The 18,115-nt window shown below is 40.0% G+C and overlaps 1 long non-coding RNA gene across 1 annotated transcript; it reads left to right on the forward strand.

The window, feature by feature from the left end:
- The first annotated feature begins 16,140 nt into the window (after positions 1 to 16,140).
- Positions 16,141 to 17,096, forward strand: LOC121402827. The gene is made up of 3 exons (XR_005966796.1): positions 16,141 to 16,504; positions 16,715 to 16,777; positions 16,876 to 17,096. It is a non-coding gene; the product is annotated as an uncharacterized LOC121402827 (long non-coding RNA).
- Positions 17,097 to 18,115: the final 1,019 nt, after the last annotated feature.

An 18,115-nucleotide genomic window follows, 5' to 3' on the forward strand; every position in this document is an offset into this window, starting at 1 on the left:
ATCTGCCCAAAAGAAGAAAATGGAGTCTGTACCTGTTGCCAATGTGGGTGTTGCCAGTTTTATTGAAGGTGTGATTACAAACATGTGCCATTTAATAGGTACAGACTCCATTTAATTCTTTTGGGCACATCAGGCTGACTAAATGTCTGCAGCAGGTCGCAGGTGGATGATGGGTCTTATTCGTCACCATCTGGTGAGCCCAGTTAAACCAGACCTGCTACTTGGCCTGCAGGGAGATCTGATTGTGGAGGCCACAGGCAGTGGCAAGAAAGTTAGTGGTGCGACTTGGAGATGCACATTGGGGCGGATGGGATTTGTGCCAGTGTCTGTGGCTGGGGTAGAGGAACCTCAAGGTGGCAGCACCAGTGGACACCCCAGTCCAACACTTTGTCACCAGCCCAGACCCTTCCCGACCATCCCCACCATGTCCCAACCCCAAATTACGACATGAAACAAGGCCCATATTTACTGTATATACTAGTGCCAACCCTTGCCCACCCCTTCCAGTTGAATATGCAAAGTTATATAATAGTGCAAAAGGGCTTAGATGTTTGATTCACAGATAAAAAAAAAGATTACTGCCTTTCTTGATATTTGTTCTTTATATTTGTTTACCTTAATTTAGCTTTTTTCCTGGCAATGACATATGTATAAAGTCATTGAAGGGGAAGTGACCTACTGCCAATGACATAGTACTTATGATTCTGGGTTATGTTACAGGGGGGTCTCCAATGTTTTTTACCCATGAGCCACATTCAACTGTAAATAAAGTTTGGTAAGCAACATAAGCATGCAAAAAGTTCCCAGTGTACCAAATATGGGCTGTGATTGTCTGTTGCTGGCCACTTTGTGGACTGGCGGACTACAGGAGGCTTTATTTGGCAACACACATGATTTTTTCAAAACACCTGTTTTGAGGTCCCTGGGAGCAACATCCAAGACATGTTGCTTATGAGCCATTGGTTGGGGATCACTGTGTTACACTATGGGGAAGAAGGATTGTGTAGCTACATAGGTTTCCCAAAGTCCAGCTAACTTGGCCAGATTGCTGGCAGGACAAGGGTTAAACTTTGTTCTCCTGTTTGCTTACAAAATATTGCAGACTTTACTTATTACTTACTGATGGTCAGTTTCTCAAAGTTGTATTGGCATCTGCCTAACCCACTGTTGCTATAAAGCTGATCTGGGCCGGTGGGGCCCACAAGAGCACTGCAGCTTCACAAGCAACTTGCTGCAACTGGGCTGTGTCAAGAACAACTTCTAAATACAGTATGATCTGGCAGGGCCAGCATAACAAATATAAGGGTTCCATATATCTAAATGATTGGTGCTGCAGTGACAAGCACAGTGGTTCCTTTTGCAAGCAGCATGATATTGCTGATATTTCTCTATCTGCATGGGAGCGAGAAAACCCCAGATGTCAAATGTTAGGGCCCTAGCCAGACCCCAGATAAGAGCCAGGGCACATGTATTGCTGCTGACAAACAGTGGCGGAACTACCGGGGGAGCAGGGGGTGCGAGCAGGCCAGGGCCGGCACCCCCTCAGGGCCCCCCGGCAGTCCATGCGCCACTGAGAAATGCGGCCGTATGGAGGGGACGGGGCCCGGCTGTGCGTCACGCACCAGTGCCCGTCCCCCTCTAGGATCGCTACTGCTGACAAATAATAAGACAAAGGTGTTGTTCACCTTCCAAACACTTTTTTCAGTTCAATTGTTTTCAGGATGTTCCCCAGAAATAAAGATTTTTTACAAACACTTTAAATTTTTCACAGTTTTTTCAAAATCTAAGTTTAAAGTTGAATGTTCCTGTCTCTGGTGTCTGGTGTCTCAGTCTAGCTGCTCAATAATTCAGGCGCAGACTCTAAACTGTTACAATTTTGCAACATTTAGTTGATACATTTTCAGCAGCATCTCTGGAGAATTAGCAACTATTGTATCAATTTTAACAGCTGCCTGTAATGAAATTCAAGGGTTCTGCTCAGCAGGGCCAAAGATAACAAATGTATCAGCTAAATGTATCAATTTAGAACCGTTTACAAGGTCGGCGACCCCCCTTTTCCGAATGCTGCTTTAGGGCTCTTACACACGGGCGTTCCGACCTGCGCTCCCCTGCGTTCCGTTTTTTGGCGTTCAGCCGCAGGGGAGCGCAGGAATAGACGCAAGTCATTATTTGAAATGGGGCTGTACTCACTCAGGCGCGTGCAGGCGCCGAACGCAGGTTCAGACGCAACATGCTGCATTTTTCCTGCGTTCGGCGCCTACACGCGCCTGAGTGAGTACAGCCCCATTTCAAATAATGACTTGCGTCTATTCCTGCGCTCCCCTGCGGCTGAACGCCAAAAAACGGAACGCAGGGGAGCGCAAGTCGGAACGCCCGTGTGTAAGAGCCCTTAAAGAAGGTGAAAGTTTTTAATTTATACTTCAACATTAGGAAATGGAAAAGTAAAATGGAAAGTAATTGGAAAAAGTCTTTATTTCTAGTGAACTATCTGATACCAATTAAAATAAAAAAAATTGTTGGAAGGCTAACAACTCTTTAACTGCCACAGTGCCCTATATATACACCAAACTCTGCAGTGTTGGCAGATGTGATTTTATTGTAATTATTATATATTCACCATTATGTCTCTGTGTGCATGCAGCAGTATGGGTGCTCATATACTATTTATAATTAACATTTTCTTCTCTTCAGTTTTACATTTCTACAGACTGGAAGCTGCCATATTTCTTACTTACTGCTTTGTAGCAGTGCTGGGAGAATATAGTTCCATTCACTAAAAAGGAAACCCCCCCATCACTCACACTCAAGTGTGGGCACTCCTGCCTTAGCTGATCCATTTCCTTTGCCTTTTCTGCACCCTCTAATTGGCGTTTATTGGTGCCACTGTTGTGTTGCAGACTGTACTGATGAAATGCATCAGGTGTGACATCATCACCAAGTACCAGGGAAGGGACTCTTGTTAGAGAAGAACACCAGCTTGTAAATGTCCCCTCTCCACCTACGCGCTCTCTCTCTCTCTCTCTCTCTCTCTCTCTCTCTCTCGACTATTCCCCCATTTTATACATTATATTTGGCAACTTACAGAAGAAACTAACAATGCTCCCAGTTTGAGAGAGGAATTGTATAGGCAGAAATCCAAATGGAGGGTTTGTGAGTACCCAACTAAACCACTACTAGCACTACTATTAGGTGACAATATGATTTTCATTTATGTGGATATTGTAAGATTCATGGAAAACAGGGACAATTCCAGTTTAGTCTGGGTTGAAGGAAGCCTAAGGTTGCTGTCAGAAAATCCTATAGTAAAATAATAATCTGCCACTGTAATTGGGTGACACTTGCATGGCACCCTTTGCTGGGAGTTAGGGCAAAAATTCAACTCTAACACTGGTGTTTTAATTGTCATGGAGAACAGAATGTCCGCCATAGACATATCTGTTTCTGTTTTAGATAATCAGGACCCACACACAGTATTTTAATTTTAAAAAACATCTCCTTGATCACAGTGGCATCGCTACCATTCAGCAGACTGCACGACTAAGGGGGAGTTTGGGTGGCTGCAGGTTCTGCTGTTTGGTTCCTGCCCCTTTGTTCAGCGCCGAAGAGCACTCCCGACAGACACAACACAGAACAGACTGAATCAGTTAACACTTGCATTGCCAAGCAGTGGAATGCACTAACACTCTACTGAACTTTAAACGTGTCGATAGATATCACAAATATTAGTGGGTTTTTATTGGTTTCTAATGCAATCCCAAAATGTATGAGTAAATAAGGGGTTAAAGGGGTGGTTCTCCTTTACAATAACTCTTAGTATGTTATAGAATGTCCAATCCTAGTAACTTTGCGATTGGTCTTCCTTTTTTGTATTTTATAGTTTTTTAGCTATTTGTCTTTTTCTTCTAATTATTAGAATTATACTGACCCATTTGTTTTTCCTCTATAGTCCCCTATGCAGCACATCAATTGCTTTATTTGTGTGTAACGATTATTCAGCATCTATTCATCAAACTGTTTTTATTATTTGGAAGGGGATATGGTAGGACCTATTCTACTATCTATGAGAGAACCTCAAGCACCTAAACTCTCAGAATACTTCAGTTATTTATCATTACGTAAATGTCTGACACTGATATTTGTGAGCAATTAATAAATGTATGATTTGCCTTCTGTCTCCAGACTGTGACTCTTTCCGCATTTTGAATGACCATGTCTCTTATTTAATTCAATTTACCCACAGAACACATAGGGGCAAATTCACTAAGCGCCGAAGTACCTAACGCTAGCGTCAATTCGCTAGCGTTGGGCATTTTCATTACTTCGCAAATTCACTAATGAACGCTGGCGTAAATTCGCTAGTGTTACTTTGCACCCTTACGCCTGGCGAATTTTTGTTACGGACGTAACTACGCAAATTCACTAACGCGCGCAGTGTACTGAACGCTACCTTTTACGCTAGACTTCCTTCACCACCTCAGACCAGGCGAAGCGCAATAGAGTAGATAGGGATTGCTTCAAAAAAAGTTCAAATTTTTTCTAAGTCCCAAAAAAAAGTTGCAGTTTTTTCTATATTATGGGTGATAGGCTGAAAAAGATCGAAACATTTTTTGGAGCTCCCCTCCTTCCCCCCTACATTTCCTAACTCATGGCAACTTAACTATACAGTGGGCACATGTGTAGGGCAATGAAATTAGAATTTGGCGCCGTATGCAAATTAACCATCGCTAGCGTAACTTCGCTTTGCGAATCAACGCTAGCGCAACTTCGCAACCTTACGCTACCCCTGTGCGCAACTTCGGATTTTAGTGAATTTGCGGAGCGCTGGAGAAACTACGCTTGGCGAAGTTACGCCTGGTGCAACTACGAATCTTAGTGAATTTGCCCCATAGGGAGATGGTGGTGCTGATTAGTGTTGAGTAGTTTCTCTAAAGGGTTGCAGATTTGTTATAAAGGCCTTAATTGGGAGCCTAGAACAAAGCAGCCTAAACTTATATGGGTTAGTACTGCACACATAAAGTTCACCTTTATGTTAACTTTTGGTATGTTACAGAATGGCCAACTCTAAGCAAATTTATTGGTCTTTGTTCTTTTTAATTATTTGAATACTTCTGACTCTTTCTAGCTTTCAAATGGGGCTCACTGTAGTGTTCTGTAAGGCTACACATTTATTGTTATTGCTTTTTATTCAGGCTTCTCCTATTCATATTCCCGTCTCTTATTCAAATCAATGCATGGTTTCTAGGGTAATGTGGATCCTAGATTGCTGAAACTTCAAACTTAACAGCTGCTGAATAAAACGCTATAGAAATATGTTTTCAGTTTCAGTTGAATTATAATTATAAATTGGAAATTATTTACATGCAAAATGCTCTTAATAATATCTTTGGTACATTGAGGTAGAAATCACTCACCCCCAACATAACAGCAAGACTTCAAATAGTGAGCAAATGTGGATTGACCAGCATCTCCTGTGCAGCAAATCTCTTTCTGGTCCTCACAGTGAGGGCAAAGTTGAGCACTGAATCTACTGAATTGTGTTGCCTGATGCAGTGCATTCTTGAGGGTTTCAAGCACCCATACTATCTCCATGCCACCCAGGTCTGTCCATGTTCCTCCATGCCATTCTGCTACAAGCAGCACAGAAAATATTCCAACACCAATGTACCCCCTTGCCAACAAGCCTTGCACGAGTCACTAGGAGCTACAAGAGGAGCTTTATTTTCTATGTGCCAATGGCTTTATAATCACCCTGCAAAGCTGAGATGCACTCAAAAATGTTGCCAGGGCTGCACCTGAAAAAGAAATCAAAACCAAGGGGGGATTTTGAGTTTACTCTTGCCTGGACTGTAGGGAAGAGTACCACGAGTGCCCTATGCTACTGAGAAAACTAAAATTGTGCTCTATAGTGGAATGTTTGCTGTCTGCACACTCAAACCGCTGAGTGATGTACCTGCTAAACATGTCTGCACTGACATGCCACCACCATGTGCTCACCTAAACAAGTACAGCAAGTCAGAGGGTGGAATAGTTAAAATATATTAAAAATCATTTGATGTAATAAAGTGTTGATAGGTCACTTTGTGTATTCCTGCATATCCATGTTCACCTAGTCTCTGAAATAGAGACCTCTAACTGAACTTATTGTGAAAGTGTATGTGACAGGACAGGGTCCAGTGTAATGCACCTTGGCCTGGGGCAACTCCAATCAGTTTTCTTATTTCCTACATAGGCCTGTATAACACCGACATCATTTAACACTCCATGATCCACTACAGTCAGGCCTTCCAATGTCACATTATAATAAGGGCTTTTACGTTGGCTGTCAGAGGTCAGAGCTCCTCCAATATAAAGATATTGTACAATTTTAAACAATAGTATTACAATTTATTGAGGAACATACAAAACAGAATTGTAAAATGTATCTTATATAGGCCTTATGCAGTACTATACGGCAGCTACAGCAGCACAGCTGACTCAACAAAATGTCCTTTCAAATATATTGTGCTGGGAAGATTCTGAGATTGATTCTGTTTCTCTGTTGAGAGTATCAGTCCAATGTTGGGTTGCTCCAGACATGCTGCAAAAAGAACACGTGTGGCCCATCAAATAGAGAGAACCTTAAATGTACAAACTTTATACATTCAAACACAGTTTTTGTGCATTTGAGCAAACATTTGAAATATTTCAGTGCTGCTAATAAGAATATAACAAAATGTCATTCTTTAAAAATAGGGTGAAAAAGGCAAAACATTTTATTGCAGCAAACAATACAATAGATTTATACAGAACAGAACTCCAAAGAACATGGCATCATGCTCACAGGGGTGAATAGCAACCGATCATAGACCATACTGCTGCCTGTTATACAGGATATAATTGTGCAATAAGGAAGTGCTTGGTGCGCACACAGTGCAAATGATGCAGATTTTAGAAAATAATGAATAAATTATATTTACACAAATTAATATTGTTCTGAAACCCACAGAACTAGGAACCCATTTTTAAACATATAAGAAAAAATGTAATTCTGTGCTTACAAATTGATTTCAGTGCTCCATGGTACACATAGACCTAATCACTGCTACTTCCAATAAAGCATTTTTGATGTTAATTAGACCTGTGAAGTTTAGAGGTCTCTGTTTGGATACATCTTGATACATGGGCTGCACCTAGGCCCAGTGCACCATTTATACCTGCATCTACTTGTATATAACTTGTATTTATGTATGGCAAATAAATACAAAAAATGCACGTCCCATGATTGGTAGTTAAAACACAGTGATATGATGTTTTACTATTCTCCCACCCATTGCAAGAAGGAGGCAGTACAAGTATATCACATTGGGCATAATAAATGGAAATTATATTTAAAAAATGTATTTTGCTTAATTTTTATGACATTCAAAATAGCTGTTATTTAGCTTTATAATTGTATTTAGACAGTGGTTAGTATGATTAGGAACTTGTATTATCATCTACATTGTACAGTCTAATGCTACCATACACAGCAAGTTGTGTTCCACCTGTGTTTGGCGCTTACACTTTAATGAGTATGGATCAAACTGGAATCATGGGCACACACTGTTGTACAAACACTTTCATACACACACACCTTTCCCATGAGCTGGAACCTTCTGTTACTGAAGTCACAGCCACTGGAACTCACCTATACAAACATTCTAAGGCTCAAACATTCTATTTGGAACTCAAGAAGGAGAACCAATCACCTGTACTGCCTCTCTACTCACTCACTTGTTATACATGTAAAAGGATTAGGTCTATGGCACACAGGTGTTGTGAAAGCCAAAGCTCACTGGTGAGGAACAAGGGCAGTCAAGCCCTCCAAACAACCCATCCTGTCCTTACTAATGAGAGGGGTTACACAGTGATCCCAAAGTCTAGGTCCCCAGAAAAACACAAAATTGGGATTCTCTTGTATAACTTAAAAGGCATGTAAAGGCAAAGAAATAAAATCCCATTTTTACTTTCTTTAATGAAAAAGAAACCTACTGTATCTCCAATATACTTTAATGTGTACCGTTTTTATAAGAAACCTGACTGAATGCAGTGAAATTCTCCCTTCATTTACTGCTGTGGATAGGAATTGTCATCCGGTCCCTAACTGCTGAGCAGGAAAACAATCATACTTATGAACAGCACGGGGAGCCCCCGCCTTACTCCCCGGCCATGCAGAACTCAAGCCGCTTTGTTTATGATGATTCCTAAGCAGCTCAGACCACACTGAGCATGTGCACACAGTCTTAGTCTTGCAAAGATGTTTAACAATGTTGCAAGATGGTGACCCCCTGTAGCCAACTTTGAAAGCATAAATCATTTGTTTGATTAGGCTTGTGGTGCAGTAAATTCATGTTTATATTTAGTATACAAAATACAGCATTTTTAGCCTTATTCTATTTTAGACTTTACATGCCCTTTAAATAGGAAGTGTCTGCTATCCTTGTCTCCCTTGTGTGATCACATATAAACATATATTTAACATATATATATATATATATCAACTTTAAAGACCAGCACTTGCACATTTCACATACCAACTCTAATAGGATGACAATATGTATCAAGAATGCAGGCTTAATTGGATCCAAGCAAACAGATAGCTGCTGAACAAAAAGTTATTTAATTCCACAGAAAATAAAAAAGACTAACTGCAATTTATCTTTGAATGTTACTTTACACTAAAGTTAAATAAAATGATGCCTTTAAATACAAAAGTACCCTTCTATTCAAATGGTGCATTACGTACTGAGATATTACACTGTGGCTCATGGCACCAGCAGTTGGAGAGTTATCTCTCACTAAGCTTCCCCATAGACTGTATAGAGAGAAACCATTAAACGATGCCAGCATTGGTATCTTCCTGTATTGTAAACCATTTAGCAAGAACGGTCCCCTATGTTTTCCCATAGCATAGTCATTACAGAAAGATGCCATCAAACAATGTCAGTATACTGTAGGTATCCCACTGTGCAAAGCACAATTCAGCAGGAACAGTCTCCTCAATAAGTTTACAAATAGCCTGTATAGAGAAATACTATCAAGAAATCCCACTATACACATCTCCTGTACTAAGCAGACGTTCAGGGCCGCCATCAGGGGGGGCCAAGGGGTACTGGTATCGGGGGGGCCGGCATTGCTGCACTTTCGAAAGAGCTGGGCTCCCCTTGACATCGCTGAAGCCATTTCCGAAGTCCTGAACAGCCGAAATGTGGAAGTGCCGAAGCCGAACTCCTGAAACGGCAAAAAGACCCAAAGTCACGAAAATAGCTGAACTCCCGAAGCGGTGAAAAGACCCGAAGTCAGGAAAACAGACTAAATTGTAGTCCTGAAGTGGCGAAAAGACCCAAAGTCACGAAAGTAGGCAAAGTTGAAGTCCTGAAGCCACGAGTTCAATTCCTCTAAACACCAATTTGTATTTTTTTAATCCCCTGGCCACCAATGTTTTCTTTAAAAACATATTCTTTGGGGCCTGATTTTTTTTAACTTGTAAGGGGGGCCCTGGTGCCAATTGCTCTAAAGGGGATACAATGTAAGATGAATGGTTAGCTGGCTTCTAATATCCTTATAAAAAAGACGGCACTTCTGACCTATGACTAAGGGATAACTCCCGAAACGCGTAAGGTTTTTTGCAGGAACTCGAATAAATCCCAATTTTCAGAAGTGCCGTCTCTTTTTTGGAGTTTTTCGTGGAATCTACAGCGGGGACACTGCTGGACTGTGCACCTGAATTGCGAGGGGGGAACGGTGAGCTGTGCGGTCCTTATCTCTTTCTTTATCTAATATCCTTATACTATAATTTACAATAGGGGGTACTTTATCCCTTATAATATATGAGTGATACTCAGAGTCGTCTGCACAACTCAGCCTGCAGCCTTGTGCCTTTATATGGTCAACAACCCCTCAGTGATTTCTAATAACCTTATAATTTACAGTACGGGGTACATTATCCCATTACAATATGAGTGATACTCAGATTCCCATATGAGATTTGCAGCAAAAGACACAAGTTTGTATTAGAACATTTGACAGGCTAATGGTATTGGATTTACTCTCCATGGTACTGAATACAACATTAATAAAGGACAACATTATTGGTTGACTTGCTGCATTAGATGTATAACAGATATAGATAAATTTGCCACATAAGGGGTGGGGAGTTTGTGGAGATATTACAAGAAGATACTCTCTCTAAAAGCAGTAACCTCCCTCATTTAATGTATGTATCAGCCACAAATGGTACTGGGAAGAGCAGGCTGTATTTTGTACTTTGACACAGCACAGAGTGCACTATTGAAAGTTAAACCACAGCCACTTATGGCAGGCCCCTTTATTAATTTGGTCCCTTGCCCCCCAGTGTGGCAGACTTGAGGTCTGGCATACAATCCCTACCTCCTAATATGCTGGTCTGTGACCATATAAAGACACAAGGCTGCAGGTTGAGTTATACAGGGAACTCAGAGTATCACTCATGTATTGTGTCTACACATGACATGTCTGTAAGCAAAATAGTCAGCACAACTTTGTTAAATCTTCTTACTTTGTATGGGTGCAGGTTCTCCAGTGGCCACTTCCCACCAGAAAATGCATCAAAGATTCGATATGAACAGCACCACAATGTCTTGTTATAATAAAAATGCCTTTATTGCACACTTATATATATATATATATATATATATACACATATATACACACTAACGGAAGAGAGGCAGATACAGGCTAACAAACAAGAGAACAAAAAGATAACTAGGTAAACATTGATATGTAGATTGATAGATGGTGGATAGACAGACAGATAGATGGATGGATGGTAAGAAGACAGGCAGACAGATATAATGGATAGATATAATAAAACATCCATACCTGTTCAATTATGCTGGTGGTAGTTAACAAGTTCGGGGATAAAGCTGAAGATGTGCTTCTAGGCCAAGAAATATTTGTCTGGGATGCTGTACTGTTTCACTGGTTACATGAACAGACAGATAGATGGATAGAGATACCTTGGAGTTGGGAAAGTGCTGCAGAACGTGGGGCAGTAGATACCAATATACATACCCTGTTGTCATTGGGCGTGGGGAGCAGAGAGGCTTCTTTAGGCTGCAAGGGAAACATATAGCAGCAGTGAGTTACAGAGAGACAAGTACAGGAATTGCTTAGTAATACCAGTAATTCAATCATGGGCTTCAAGTTAGATATTCCTGTGGGGAAGCTGGGAGTTAACTGCATTGACTCAATAGGCCACAAATATAAAGCAATGCTATGCTTAAATAATAAACTATGTATATACTGCACATCTAAGCAGAAATAAATGCCATATAAACCCAAATCATCAACAGGGTACACTTCCCCTTTAAGAGCAGGGAACAGAGGTGACTTTACAACTAGGGGTTTGACAGTTGGTTTAGTCCGTTGGTTGGCATTGCAGCGAGAGGTAAGTGTATATTTCCCCTGAGAGATTTGTTTGTCAATTAATGCTCATTTTAGTGAAAAAAGAAGGGAAACAGTTTGGTAATGCCCCCCAGGCTAACAGATATTGATTCTCTCACTGATTATAGTGAATTTGGAGAATTTTCCCCTAAAATGGACTTTGCAGATACCTTTAATCTTAGCTCTGGTTGTGGGACACAGACCCAGGATTTGGCAGGTATGCAGGGCTGCCAGCAAATATACACTTTTTCTACAGCAACCCCATAAGTAGGTAACATTTGGGGACCCCTGTGCCTCACAATAAAATAATTTATTTTTATGCCCAGTATTGACAAGCTCCTTAGAGTTTTGTTCCTCTGCCCTGCTCTTATGTACCAACCTTCACATGTAACTGAATTTAATGGAATAAATAGCAATGCTTTTTCAATTTACACAATAACTTGTATTACTTAGTCTCATGATTTAAGAACAGGGATGAGAGGTGAATTTACACCTCAGGAATGACAGTTGGTTTAGTCCGTTAGTTGTCAGAGTGGTGAGTGTACTTTCCCTCTGAGACATTTTTTTTGCCAAATAAGCCATATTTTAGTGGAAAAAAGATGGGAAATAGTTGGGTTATGCCCTCCCAGATGAACGAGTGTTGCTTCGATCACTGATTTTATAGAATTTTCCCCTAAAATGGGCTTATGAGATGCCTTTAATCTTAGTACTGGTTGGGAGACACAGACCCAGGATTTGGCAGTTATGCAGGGCTGACAGCAAATATACACTTTTCCCACTTGGAGTCCATAAACAGATAACATTTGGGGATACCTGTTCCTCCCCATAAATATTTTATATTTATGCCCAATATTAACAGGCTCCTTAGAATTTTGTAGAGTTTTGTTCCTCTGTCCCTGGGTATCTGCCCTGTTCTGATATACCAACCTTGCAACTGAATGGAATACATAGCAATGTTTTTTCCTTTTACAGAGGGGGGGGGGGCAACAAGGTACATGGTATTGAATACTAATGAATAATAATATTTGATTGCTAAATGTTTCCTATAGCAAGGGGGGTAGGGGTGAACACTGGGCAATCTGCACCTGGACAGTGATCTTATGTACTATGTATTCACTCTCACTGTACCAATGCTCATTTTTGATTGGCTGCTATGAGGTACTATATTGTATAAACTGAGGGCCAGTGCCTGTTGGGAATGACACAAAGCTTGAGTTTAGGGTAAAATGACCAGATCTCTGCCTTCCTCTGTATTTTATAGGAAATATTAAGTGCTACATGCATTATCCCTGAAGCTAATTTGTCAATTTATTCTCTTCCCTATACAGATTGCTACAGTGTGCGGATTGCTTATTTTTTTAGCAATATATCAGTGATTTTTGGATGGTTATTTTTCTGGCATTTCCTTAATTCAGATTTTTACATTTGTCTGTGAACACATATAAGGAGAGCCACAATCTAAAGAGGGAGACCCTCCGGGGTACCCCGGCCTTGTGCCGGCCCCTGTATTTTAGCCAAAAGCCAAAACATCTCAGGCTTTTGAGTTATTTTTTGTTATTTTTTTGCTCATCTTCTGTCATCTGAAGGATTTAAGAGGTAATCTTGAAAATTTGCTTTCAGGGTTCTTTTATGCTACCCAATTCCCCATTGACCTTATTCCCCTAATATCGCCTGACACCTATGTCCCTACTGAACACCTTTTTTGTACTCACGCTGCTTTGTAACCCAAATCACATGTGACTAATTAAAATAAGGAATGTTATTTTTGGATGCTTTGCCGTGCACAACATAGGCCATTTCAACCTGCCATCACCTTAGAGGTACTTGGATCTGGTTTATATTCCCTTATAAGCCTTGTCTTTATTGTTCTAAGGCTAAACTGCGTTCTGCTTTGCCCTTTTGGTGTTTAGGCCGGTTTTCCAACAAATTCATGATTTAGTAAGGGAACAAATGCCCCACTTGTTCCAAAGCCCTAAAGTGATGTACAACAATAGATTTTTGATTATAGGATTCTTTTTATCACTCATTCTCAGAGGTTTTGCTATGCTTCCAGCATTATCATTGAGGATGGGTCAGGTTGGCAGTTAATGACAGTTGGCAGCACTAGCTAAGGTTGATACACAGCCTATGCCATTTGGTTTGCTGCACAGCTAGAAGTTCATTTTTTCAGCTGAATATTGAAAAGTACAATGTCATGTCATTTATTAATAGGGAGGGAATAGCAGTCAGCTCAGTTTATTAAAGAGTTAATATAATAACACAATGAAACCTCAGTTTTCAATTTTAAGGTTTCCTGCATTTTACACCATTGTTTTGTCGTCCCACCAATGTATAATGCATTTCCCTGGGTGCTTTTCCCTGATTTCCTGGATTTTAAACCAAAAGTTTGTCCTGTTTCTACTCTGTAAATGTTACAATTAGTGAAATGATGAGGTTTAAAAAATTAACCAGATGCAAGTTTTGCCATGGTCTGTAACAAGTCAAGTCCAATTAGTCTGCACCTTAAAAAGTCCTGCACAAATCAGTTATTGTTTTAGGTTGTGTATGTTACTGTCAGAGACTAGGCCTTGCAAATGCTATTTCATAATGTAACGTTAATGCTGCAATGCTTAACTCTTGACATAAACACAGTAAATATTGTATTTTTAGCATAAAACTGACTTCTGGGCTTATATCCCTTGAGTACTTGAAGAAAAAGTTACTTTAACACTTCACTGAGTTGATATTTTCCCAGATTTTACACATTTTTTCCAGCTCCCCTATAAAATTCAATATTGTATAACATGAATTATTAGGGAGACATAGTCATAAGATTCAGTTCATTCAAGAATATAATAATACATGATTTATTATTGTTTATTAGTGTAATTGGATTCCATCTGCCTACAAAGCACCGAGTGTGGGATGGATTTGGGCTAGAATAACTCATTTCTATAGTAACCCTAATATATGTCACTATTTTATATTTCAGCAGAAAGAGTGATGGGTTGCAAACTCTGCAAATCGTGTGATGTTAAGGTATGTCTGCCTTCATGTTTCTTAATTATTATTTCAATATCCAGTATGAGGACAATTGTATATATGTATATCTGTATTTATATATCACTACTTGTATCTGAAGCGTTGGATAGATTTATAGTACAGTAACACTAGAAACAAGGGGAAAAAACATGGCAATGAAACATTGTTAATATACAGAGTAACAAAGAGTAAGTACAACTTGATAAGAGCCACAGGAGAAAGAAGGTCCATGCCCCACAGAGCTTATAATCTAAGTGGGCAGGTAACAGTCACAAACAGTAGGACAGTAAGCGTTACTATTCATAGTGGTGGAAACACTAACCCATAGTGAAAAGACTGCAGCAGATATTGTCCTATTACCCAAGTACACAGAATTAAACTATTAACCAAGGAGCAAGAGCAATATATTATATTTGCAATGGCAGGAGGCAAACGTTTTCAGACATAGATGCTATAAAGAAATTAATACTTTATAATAATATACAAATAAAGTTATTCAATATAGTTAATTCTATAAACGTCTTTATCCCTACAGAACTGTATTGGATCTTCAGACTATATGTATCCTGTTGTGGAGATACATGAAATCCATGATCTATTTGAGTCACCAGTAGAGTTTGTTGCTTCTGTGAATTCGCTCGAGCCCCTGGTAGAGGCAATTTTTTTGGGTAAGTAAAAATTGCGCATTTGGGGAACCAGCTTTAATCATGGTGACAGACTCCCAGTGAGATGATAATGTTGTGTTATTTTTGTAGATTCTCCACAAACATCCAAATCTAGCGAAAAGGACCCTGGTTCTTCCCATGAGACGGGAGAAGTCATTCCTTTCAAGGAGCATGAGAGCTCCAAACCAGGAGAGACCAGGGAGAATGATACGGAGGAGATCCCTGAGATGACATCTGTATTGGGTAAGTCGGATCCATCACAAACCTCCTGAAATCTGTAAGTTTGTAAGGTACAGATAATAATACCAACCACTCTTCGATTGCTGTAGATTCTCCTGAAGTACGTGAGACTCCAAAAAATGAGGAGGGTAGATCTGAGCCAGCAGAGAACACAGTGGGCACCATCATTCCCACCACTTCCAGTGTTCCATCAGCTGTAAGTAGATCCTATGCATTCTTAACAAATAATGTGCATGTCACCATATTGTAATTGATATTAATTCTGCATATGATACATAATACCTTTCTGTTTATTTGCAGCCTCAGGAAGCTGAGAATGTCACAGAGACAAATGCTGAGCTACAGACCGCTGACAGGTATTGGTTTGGGAAAGATTCTCTGTTTTACAAGTTTTCTGTTGCGAAGCCATAATTTGCATATTACTGTTAGAAGATCATTATAGATTAGCAGCTTTTAAACCTATTCAATCTGCACCAGTGATGTTTATTCACACTTTAGTCTCTGAAACGATTATTAAATATTGTTTCTGTGGTTGTGTTTGTAATCTTTACATTATAACTCATTTCAATTCTTGCTTTATCATCTTCAGAGTTGATCCCAGATGTCCATTGACTATTGAGACTTTCAACTTGGGAAAAGTATTGGGTGAAGGCACCTTTGGAAAGGTGAGTCACTGAGTCCCTAATAAGGATTAGTAAGCAACACAAACATGCAGAGAAACTAAACGTTTATATTCACTTATTTCAGGTTTTCCTGGCTGAGAACAAGGTGACAAAGCAACTGTGCGCCATAAAAACCCTGAAAAAGCAGAGGATTATTGCATCAAACAGTTTCAACAGGTCAGTTAAATGGTTTAGTATAAGGGCAGAGGATCTTGACTCTATCCCAGTTCCTTGTGAATAAGATCCCATATTCTGGTTTTATGTTGTGACAATTTGATGCTTCTCCCCACCCAGTGTCTTCAAGGAGAAGAGAATACTCCAGAGGGTTACCAGTATAGAACACCCATTCCTGGTTTCCCTTTATGGCACGTTCCAGACTGAATATCACCTCTTTTTTGCCATGGAGTATCTTCCCGGTGGCGACCTCTTTTCTCTGCTAGCGAAGCATGGTGAATTTGAGGAATCCTGTGCTATGTAAGTATAAAGGGATTTATTTTGGCTGGGGCATGGGTGTCATGTTTACAGTAATATAACTGCAGTATTAAGTGGTGCCATTAATATAGGCAATTATAGAACTGGGACTTACAGACATTTCCATAAGGCTACACTGTGCAGCGTTCTTGTAGATTGATATGCCTGTATCTACAGTACATAATAACTCATTGTATTCCTCCATCTCTGCAGGTTTTACACTGCCTGTGTGGTACTAGGCCTTGAAGAATTACATCGGAACAATATTCTTCATAGGTAAGCAATAATGACTGTTAGTGGACTGCGAAAAAGATTGCATATGTTGAATATGTATTTTTAAGTTTTAATTATGTTTTAATTCTGTTTAAATTCAGAGATCTAAAACCAGAGAATCTGATGGTTGACCGAGACGGATATCTGAAAATTGTTGATTATGGCCTGAGCAAAGATAGTAAGTAATATTTCGACTTTTAATAACAAAACAGAGATAATGCTCGCAGATCTTCACTTTTCTTACAGATTCTTTTTGTGTTTCAGCATTTGGAATTGGAGATCACACTAGGACCATGTGTGGAACAAGCTATTACCTGGCCCCAGAGATAGTTATGAGGAAGTCATACGACAGGGCTGCTGACTGGTGGGCCCTTGGGGTTGTAATATATGTGATGCTTACGTACCAGGTGAGAACATTGTCCAGATTATCAGACTGAAAAATCACTGCCACATGCAGAAAACCCGGATTACTAAAGAAATCATTGTTTCTGTTTTAGTTCCCATTTGATGGAGAAACGAATAAAGAATTGTATGAAAGCATCATATATGACGAAGTCGAACTATACGAGGGATTCTCAGAACAAGCTTGCGACTTAATTAAAAATGTAAGTTGTCTCCTGGATATCAGTAATTTTAAATGCCACTTTTCATTGACTTTTTATTACTACCAATAGTAATACTCATCACTACTCCAGTAGGGCAGCGGGACTGTAAATTGTATGTTAACTGTTATTTTCTTTTGTAGCTGTTGGAAAAAGATGCTGAATATCGCCTCGGGTCCTATGAGGATGGTGCTGAAACAGTTAAAGGACACGACTTCTTTCAGGTTTGTTTATATTTTACATAGTGTACATCAAGCTAGGAATATGCCAATGAATATGGATTAATTCTTGAGTGCTGGTTTACTATAGACAAGCAGAGCGCAAAACATGGAATCAATTAGGTCAGATACTCACTATCTAATATCTCCTGTTTTTCCAGGATATTAACTGGAATGAACTGCTGGACAAGAAAGTAGAGCCTCCATTTGTGCCACGTGGTAAAGGCTTTACACAGGACCCTGAGCAAACCGAATGCCAAGCCTGGATATTAACAACATCGTCTACAGAAATATCCACAGAACAGCAAGCGGCATTCGAGGGATTTGACTTTTACTGAGATACAGACAAGGGGCAAATATGTGACTGGAAAGGGCGGGAGGAGGGCCAGTCCATATACACAGAAAAAAGCCCCAGTGGGAGGAAGTGAACTTCAGATGCCCCACATCAGCAAGTTCTAAATCAAGAGTTGAATGCAAGATCTGCCGTATCTGTACTGTACCAGATAAAAGAGAAGGGCAGC

This window comes from Xenopus laevis, chromosome 4L (assembly GCF_017654675.1).
Source record: "Xenopus laevis strain J_2021 chromosome 4L, Xenopus_laevis_v10.1, whole genome shotgun sequence".
Classification (NCBI taxonomy): domain Eukaryota; kingdom Metazoa; phylum Chordata; class Amphibia; order Anura; family Pipidae; genus Xenopus; species Xenopus laevis.